The following is an 8181-nucleotide window of genomic DNA, read 5'->3' as shown; positions in this document are numbered from 1 at the left end:
AAGTTACCCTTACAAAGCTTAAAGCTTTACATATATTGGTAAGATGAGGACAAAGAAAATATTTGAATTGAAAAAAATAAGACAGTTAAGAAAGGTTTCTGTGGTCATGTCCTGGAATAAATAGATGATATCAAGTTACCCACACACTTCTCTTTGTTATTTATCTGGGTTGTTTTAAATTCATTTATTATGTCATGTTTATATTAGGGTTGGTTTATATCTTAGACAATTTTATTTTTTTTTTAGAAATGTATGAAATGATGAGTTCTGGGCCTACTGTATATTTGTGAAAAGTGTTCTAACACCCCATAAAATCATGAAGGTCTCGCAACTTCCTGTGAAGCTTTGGTGACCCCTAATGGGGTATGAGTCAACTAGCAGCAACTTTTATTTACCTTTTTAGCTCCTTTAAGCGATTTGCTTTGGTTTAATGGTTCACAAATTCAATACTCAGATTCTGCACTTAAAGCTGGGGTAGCAACTTTATTTTGGGTGTCATTGAGGAAAAGTTCCATAATAACAACAATAATTAAATATAAGCAGAGTGTAATTCAGGTGGCCTGAGAGAAAATAGAAAGAGAAAAGTCCAGCCCATGATGGGTGACCGGTTGGTCAGATCGTTGATTGTTGAGTCTCATTCCCAAAACATCAGTTGCTCTGTGTCTGCTGGATCTGCAACAGGCAGTTATGTGTTTTTAGCTTGTTTTAGAGTTCTTCTGCCCAAATGTGGACAAAAAAAAATCAATGCAGCATTTAAACAACAGTTTAAAATCCTTTTGATCATATTTTAAAGAGAAAATGTTTTCTGGTTTTCCCTCCAATGCTTAAAGTTTCCTAATGGACAGTTAGCTTTACTTGATGCTAACTGTAGCTCCAGTTAGCTCAGTTAACCGTGCAGCTATCTGACTTTGTCTGGACCAGATGCAGTTTTTTTTTCCCAGGATGGTGAGGGCATGACCTACTCTGCCTCTGATTGGCTTGAGTGTGAAGCATTGTTTATCCTATCATAGCAAACAAATGTACAATTCATATTCAAGGAGCCTGTCAGTTGTGTATTTACAGTCAAGATGTGTTCATGGATTCATGTTTTCATTCGAGCCTCACATTCTTCGTTCAACATTGTCTTGGCTGGGCTCATTTTGATGTTTCACAAAGCTAACATTAACTGTCTAGCTGCTCAGTCCTGACCTCCAAAATCATCAGCAACCACTCCTGGTTTGTCACTTTGCACGCCTCACATAATAAATCCTAAATACAAAGGCAGCAGGGAATGGAGTCGGGGAGCGGTGGAGTGGGACGAGTCAGGCAACAAACTCAGAAACAGGCTTAACAGACTCATCATGGTGAAGGCAAAGAGACCGGAGAGGACAATGATGGAGGACGCTAAGAAGAGAATGCAAGAGGACGCCTGACAATAGTAAATGTCAGATTACCTTTAGGTAGTTAGCAAGAGCTTAGTGACATAAAAGGCTGACAGACAGACGCTTCTTGCTGTTGGACTGGCTTGTTATGTCTTGTGTTGTTGCACTCACTTGATGTTTGGCTGTGTTATAAAAGTTGCAGACTTACTAGTTTTTTAACGTAAGTAACTGAATCTTAACAAATTAATGTGAACAGCCGTCAATATTTACAACAGTGATGAAAATGGGGAATTTCAATAAGAAACTGGAGTTGTGCCAAATTGCAAAAATACCAATTCTTGCATAGTGTAGATCTACCAGATCAGCTGCTTTCAAATTTTTGTGCCCAAGCTGCATGCCAAAATCTCAAGACAAGCCGTGCAAACTAGCTTCAATAACCAACCTAAACAATGGAGGTTGGATTTAACTTCCGTCTTGCTTTTAAATATGTTTTGGGGGAAAAAACAAACCCTACAATGTAAAATGTGCATGTACTTTTTCTCCAGCATGGGTGTGAAATAGGTGTTAAATTGCATTCATAATGGTTTTAAAAAACAGTCTTAAATTTAACTTGTTGAAACCTGCAGAATCCCTGTTTAAATTAATTTTTTAGGGTATAGAATTTGATTTTGATAGATTGATTATATAGTTGTATTTTGCATTAATGATGCAAAGTTGGCACAAAACCCTGAGACCCACCTGCACTTGCCACGTTGCATACACTTTGGGATCCACTGCACTGCATAATTCTGCATTCACATCTTTTAAAAAACCCTAATTCGTCTTTTTTTTTTACTGATGATTGATGAGCTGATCACTTAATTGGTTGTGCAGAGACAAAATTTATATTTCAACATGTCCCGTAAAAGGATGATGAAACTAATTTTTGGTCACAACATAATCCAAAGAACTGGTATTAAAATTTGAATAAACTAAAAACAGCATGTTTTGTTGTTCTTCGTCACACAGATCAGACAGACTCAGACTGGTTACTTGGCCTCAGACCAGATCTGAACACTGAAAACTTGCTACTTGTCTGTTTGGTTTTGGTGTTTGGCCACAACCCAGCTCGAGAGGCTGACATTATCCCGGCTCTGCCACTGCAGGCCTTCAACCCTGTAGAGGAAATGTTCCAGTCGTGGCTGTCAGTCCCATCCGTCTCGACATCCGCTGAACTGGCCCGCAGCACTTTGAGCCAACATGTAGGCTACGATGCGCTGTCCCTCTTTCTCATTGGATCACTCCCTGTGACTCCTTTCACATCCACAATGCATGTGGCCCTTTTCATATAGGCTTTTCCCAAAGAGTGCACTTGACCTTATTCACATACCGCCGTCTCTGTTTCTCCCCAGTGCATCCTCTCCCTGCATCACTGCGAGGGGCTTTTAAAGTGCTTGGGAAACGAGAGTCCTGCTTTTAGCTAAAGCACTGTCTCCCTCTCCACCTCAAGTGTGCTGTAGTTGGCGGTGGAGGATGCAGATACTGTCTATCACCTTCTCCCCAGGCACCTCTGTGGAGAGCCTCAGAGAGAAAGAGCTGCATAATTTAACTGGGATATCTCACTTTTTTCACTTAACAGGCTTCATGAGCGAGCCAAAGCATTAGCTGGAGAGTTTTAAACATTTCAAAGCGAATAGCTGGCGTTAAAAAATGAAACACTTTCTATGCTGTGAAACCTCCACCGGAAACTGTGAAGCATCTTTACAGTGTTAACTACCAGCTGCATCCATAATGTCACACATCTGTCTCCATGTTGGCTGCTACACAGTGTTGCATTCACTTGTTTATGCCTGGAAATACTAGAGCTGAAATAATCTGCTTCTTTAGCTTCTTAAATGTAGTTATATTTAGAGAAATTATATTTATATTCACATTATTTACAATTCTTTGCCTCATATATTTTTGGAGTAACTGGACAAAAGTTTAAAAATGTTGTAGTGGTGTGAAAGAAAACTAGACTTCTGTTCCTTGAATCTTGAATATTCACAGTGTTCACTGCCATAGCTGCATCTGTAATTTCATACAACCAACTCCATGTTGGCTCCTAAATATTGTTGTATTCACTTGATTTTGCCTGTTTTGTATTTTGTATTTTGTACCTGAGCTGAAATTAATGTATCCATTTGCAGAAAAATAATCAGCTACAATTCTGTTTTCAGCTTCTGGGAGAAAACTAAACTTCTGCTCCCCTTCTTGGCTTCTCCCTGTTAAGAGAGACGCTGTGAGAATTCACACACGAGGCACAGCAGCATAACTTGGTACTGTATGCTTGGAAACTTTTAACACGACTGAAAGCAGCCTCTCTAATCAATTAAGTGAATCATGAAAGGAAACACTCATACATCAACACAACCCACAATAAAGAAATCACCTGGAAAGCTTGCACTGCTTAACATAATTGAAAAGATGATTTAATGATGAGAGAGGCTGCTTCCACTCCTTTTAAACATTTCCATGAGCACAGTAATGTCACTGCAGCAAATATTGTTAATATTTAAGCAGCAAAACTCAAAATGTATTTTAAACAGAGGAAATAATTTGATGGAAGTCAGGATTTATATTGCTGCTTTACTCCTGGACTGTGTGGGAGACCTCTTGGATGTGCAGAAGAACACAGAACATCCTCACAGATCCTGACAGTTTTAAACGATAAGTGAACTTACAGCTGCTCCTCCTCAAGTGTAAATGCGCACAGCGTCTCCCTGAGGTCTCTATCATAGTCCTGAACAGACACTTGCATGGGCAGCTGCAGGCCCCACGGACACCTGCCAGTTCTGGTTATACTTCTCTCTGGAGTCCACTTGGAGGAAGCGCTCCACACGTGTGCAGTAGATCACCATCTGCAGTAGTTGCATGGAGAGGTCCCTGGACGAGACCATACAGTTACCACAAATTGCCAGGTATGCCGATGTCCGCACAGAGCTCACGCTTACACCCTCTGATGACAAAATTTATGTCACACTGATCCCAGCGGACCCTCACACACTGTAGGATGCGAACAGCATGATACAGCTTTAATTAGGAGACACTTCACCCTGTTTTCACCCACATGCAACCCATCGGTTACCATCTGAAAAATTTGCCTTTTAAATAGCAGGAAAACACTACACTACAGACTTTAGACTAAGTTTGTGCGTCTGACCACGCCTAAGATAGGGCCTCAACAATTTATCACTATCTTTCTCCAGAATCACCTACCCCAGCTTTAAGTGCAATTTTAAGGTACTCGCACTTGGATATTCCCATTTTAAGCAACACTATATGGCCAAAGGTTAGTGAACACCTTACTAATTCTTGAGTTCAGGTGTTTCCGCCACACCCACTGCTAACAGGTGCATAACATCCAACACATAGCCATGAAATCTCCATAGACAGACATTAGAAGCGAGCCATGAAGAGCTCATATCCAACCTGCTTCTGGAGGCAACACCAGCACACAAACTGCGTCAGGAGCTTCATGAAATGGGTTTCCATGGCTGAGCAGCTGCATGCAAGCCTCTCATCACCATGTGCAACGCCAAGCAACAGCTGCAGTGGTGTAAAGCACATCACAACTGGACTCTGGAGCGGTGGAAATGTGTTCTAAGGAGTGATGAATCACGCTCCTTTCTCTGGCAGTCTGAGTGACGAATCTGGGTTTGGTGGATTCCAGGAGAACGCTGCCTACTGTAATGCACAGCGCCTCCTGTTAAGTTTGGTAGAGGAGGGTTAATGGTCTCAGGGTGTTTATCAGGGGTTGGGATTTGCCCCTCAGTTCCAGTGAGGTGTCTCCTCTTAATCCTGCAGGATACAGAAACATTTTAGCCAATTAGATGCTTTCAGCTTTGTGACAACTCTTCAGGAAGGCTGTTGCTGTTCCTGCATGACCGTGACCCTGTGCACAAAGCGAGGTCCTTAGAGACCTGGTTAGATGAGTTTGGTGTGGAGGAACTCGATTGGCCTGCACAGAGCCCTGACCTCAACCGCACTCAACACCTTTGGGAGGAATTAGAAGGGCAGGTCTTCTTGTGTAACATCAGTGTCTGACCTCACGACTGATCTTTTGGCTGAGTGGGCACAAATTCCCACAGACACTCTCCAAAATCATGTGGAAAGCCCTCCTTAAGGAATGGCTGTTCTTATAGGGGGTCATTCTAAAAACTCCTTGTGGTTTTTTAGCTTTTGGTTTGGACAGAAGACCTCAACATCCCTCTAAAGTCCTCTCTAAAGCTCAGGTGGGACTCACCCAAAACATTTTTTTCCAATGATAATGACATTATTGCAATGAAGCAATGAAGTTTCTTATAACAATGAAACTTGAAACATTTTCAGACTTTCAGACTCATTTTTTCAACAATCACACACCAATAATAATAATGATAATAAAAAGAAGAATGATGCCACACACCAATGTTTATTTTTCTTCTTTTTTACTGAAAAAGCTGAGCCAGTAGCCAGCTTCAGGGTTCTGAGAAATAGAATGAGCAAAATACACCTGGGCATTTCAACAAATAAAACTGACAGGTAGAGAGACGAGTCACGGCAGATATACACACTCTGAGGCAGGGCGCCGCGGGGAACAAAAATGAGGCATAAGTTGGGTAAAACCTCAGACCCAACTCATGAACTTCCAGTACGGTAACGCCTAATTCACAAAATTGTTACGCTAATGCAGCAAACTCCACATTGGATTTGTCTTTATTTTCAAAACTCTTTCTGTATTTTTTAAAAAAAATTCTGAGACCCATCAGCATAAGTGCATTAATCATAAAGATACCTGATGCTGAATCAAATCATGGACTCACTGAAAGAAAATGAAAGAGAAGTAGCATGGCTCCTTTTTGCATTCCTTTGCCTTCAATTCCAATAAGCTGTTTAGAATAAAACTGTTTTTTTCCTCCCTCTCCCTGTGAAACCTGTTAACAGCAACTATATGTAATAAATCGCGTCATGTAAGAGCAACAGATACCAAATGATCCACCATAAGGAACCTTAATAGACCAGAATGCAATGCAACTCCAGCTGGTGTCAAGCTGGCTTGTATCTAAAGGTTCTCAAAAGGCATTCTGGGAAGTGTAGGAAAACACTATCACTACTTCCTGCAATGAAAAGGACACCTGAAACTGATATCTAACAGGATCTTACAGGACACTGTTACACTATAACACCAAGAATGAGCATGACCTGTAATATTTACCCATTGAAGCTGAGTTTTTTGGCCACTGAATGTAAAGCAAAGGTACAATCCACCATTTCAGAGGAGAACGACATAACAGAAGAAAGTAGCGGTATGTCTTCCTCATGAACACAGGGCCAGATATCTGTGACCTGATCAGGGGTTGAGTTAAAGAACATCCTGTGAAACAAGGGGATGATAGAGGCTGTGATTGTCATTCATTCAACATGAAATCACAGAGGGAAACTGTGAAACATGGGCTGAAACTTTTGCACTTCTGGCTACGGCTTGGATGCGCTTTGTTTTAGCACCGGGCCAGTGCTGGAGAAAGAACTGACTGAACCCATCATCACCCTGGAATCTGGTTTGTTTGTATTTCTCTAAACCAATCACAATCATCTTAGGCAACACAAAACGCAAGATGCCGTCATGGTGCCCCTGCAAAGTAGTGTGGAAAAGGACTGAAATAGTCGGTCACAGTCAACGGCCTTCTTCTTATGAGTCGGACTACAGAGACTTTTACAGTTTGCAAACAATGAGCAAGCAGTGCGCACAGTTTTGCAGTTATGATGGACCATAGCATCTTGTCAGTGGGCGCTGCAAACGTGAGCAAGTTTAATCACATCCTCCGTCAAGTCAAAATGTTTAATAGCTTGCAGCCATAGACGCCACTGATTGCTCTGAAACAGTCGTGATCCTGTCGTAATTCTGCACAACTTCAGTCCACCAGTGGGATAGTGATTCTGACGTATCATATACGCAACAAACAGGCATTTTGGTGTTTTTGGTGCTGAAAAACCATCTAATTCAATGTTTACAGCTTGACAACATGTCTGAATGACTGCGGTAGACCGCTATCTCTGTTACCGAAATGCAGCGCAGCTTTTTGATGATGTCGGCTATAAAAGGGTCGATTTGAGGGTAACGAGAAACACCTGCTGTGACATCACTGACATGGGGCGTGGCACAAAGTGCTGCATGTTTACAGGTGTCAACCCAAAATGCAGCCTGTTTTCACACATCTAAATCAACACTCACAGATGGTGGTTGCAGCTGGAGAAACAACTCAAGAATCAGAGGTTTGCCGCGGAGATTAAGAACAGAGAAGTCGTCTTTTTAAATGGCTAAATAGCAACATCTATGAAAAATAATGACAGAAAAATGGCAACAGGTATAACAACTCTTAGTTCTGCCTATTTGTTCATTTAAAGCTGCTACAAGGAGCTTTCATATTGTGCTGATTTTGGAGCCCCCTGTGGACAAAGGTGGAAGTGTTTCCACCGTAAAAACCACAAAATATAATGTCAAAAATAAAAGTATCTGTTTTATTTTCTTTCTAACTGGTCACTGTAACTTTGGTTGGGAAAAATGTAAAGACATGTTTGTTTTAGAGCCTCTGACCCAGTGGCAGGCATTAAGATTAACTATATAGAAATAGATGATCTTCTTATGGGAGGTCTTGAGATGGTTTTATAACTGGTTAAAACTCCTTGTGGTAGCTTTAATATAAGAAACTCTAGTCTTGACGGGAGACTTTGGCCAATCACAGGTAATTTCCCTGCCCCCTTTTCCTCAAGAGGCTCTTGCCTTTTACCAGGCTGCCATTATAAAATAATGACTTGCCTG

Source organism: Lutjanus erythropterus, chromosome 3, assembly GCF_056507025.1.
Source record: "Lutjanus erythropterus isolate fLutEry1 chromosome 3, fLutEry1.hap2, whole genome shotgun sequence".
In the NCBI taxonomy this organism is placed as follows: domain Eukaryota; kingdom Metazoa; phylum Chordata; class Actinopteri; order Lutjaniformes; family Lutjanidae; genus Lutjanus; species Lutjanus erythropterus.
This window is presented reverse-complemented; position numbering follows the sequence as displayed.